The following is a 1,535-nucleotide window of genomic DNA, read 5'->3' as shown; positions in this document are numbered from 1 at the left end:
CTAAGCTACAGGCAAAATATCTGTATTCGATTCATTAGAATCTATTAAATGATTTAAACATAAGATGCCTGTGACCTTCCGTCCCAGCATGCTTCTGGCCAAATATCATTACCCTGGACCTTTTGATTATTCAGAACAAGTCATTTAAAGATTTAAACATATTCGATCCCTGTGACCTTGAAAATGGGTGAAGAACATTTATGTGAACAAACTTGGTAGCCCTTCTTCCCAGCATCTAACTGGCAAAATAGCATAACCCTAGGCCTCTTGGTAAGTCGTTTAAAGGTTTTAAACATATTTGACCCCTGCGACAATGAATATATGTCAAGGTCATTCGTTAGAACAAACTTGGTTGCACTTTACCTCAGCATGCTACTGGCCAAATATCATCCTTGGCCTCTTGGTTATTGAGAAGAAGTTGTTTAAAGTTTTTTTTTAAACATATTTGACCCCTGTGACCTTGAAAATGGATGAAGGTCAACCAAGGTCAAACTTGGTAGCCCTTCATCTGAGCCCTTCGGGTAGGTGAGCTAATAAAACATGTTCTTATACTTCAACAGTGTATCTGGTTGAATTGGATTGCGCAAATGACAAGGGAATGGATTAAAGTGTTTATCTCAGGGGCTGGAGATTATCTGGTCGTTTGAAGTGTAGTTGTCCTCAGCGACCTTTAAAGTAGGTTGAGGTTATTTTCGTTCGCAAAATTTGTCAGGCTTCATCCCAGGAAGCTACCAGCCAAATATTATAATTCTATACATTTCAGTTATTCTTCAGAAAATGTTTAAAGTGTCTCACATATTTGACCCCAGAGACCTTGAAAGTAAGTCAAGGTCATATTTATTCTCAAACTTTGTCGGGCCCCATCCCAAGAAAGTAAAAATATGAAATGCTATACCTTTCAGTTCAGAAGAAGTTGTTAAAAGTGTTTGACACATTTGACCCCTGTGACCTTGAAAGTTGGCCAAGGTCGTTTTCCAATTGTGTCGGGCTCTTGCCAACAAAGCTTTCAGCCAAATATCAAGACTCTAGGCCTGTCAATTCCTTCAGAAGAGGTTGTTTAAAGGAAAAGTTGATGGACGACGACAGACGGACGAATGACACACGCCGTGCCATGACATAAAATGATAAAGATAACCCTTCAAAATCAAACATTACTGCCTTGCAGCCATTTTGTTCTTCTGATCAGTCTTAGAATGAAACATGCACTACTATGGACGGATTGGTTGAGTGGTTAACACACTCCAGCCTTCCATGCAGGCGGCCGGGGTTCGATCTCCGAAGTCGTGGTACGCATGGATATTCAGAGAAAGTGTTTTTCTCCTGCTCACACAACTCCAACAACCCAGGTGGAGTTTAAATTGGTCTTGGGTAGATGTTGCGGTATCTGTGCTGTAGCATTCAAACAGAACACATTACATCTCCAGCACACATGCAGCCATACACACATAGGGGGATATTAGCCAGGTGGCATAGGACTAGTAGTTAGCGTCTGATAAGGCAGCTCCTGCTAATTCCTCTAAAATTGTATTGATTAA

Source organism: Mizuhopecten yessoensis, unplaced genomic scaffold (assembly GCF_002113885.1).
Source record: "Mizuhopecten yessoensis strain PY_sf001 unplaced genomic scaffold, ASM211388v2 scaffold9847, whole genome shotgun sequence".
In the NCBI taxonomy this organism is placed as follows: domain Eukaryota; kingdom Metazoa; phylum Mollusca; class Bivalvia; order Pectinida; family Pectinidae; genus Mizuhopecten; species Mizuhopecten yessoensis.
The sequence above is the reverse complement of the archived record's forward strand: the minus strand, read 5'-3'. Positions refer to the sequence as shown.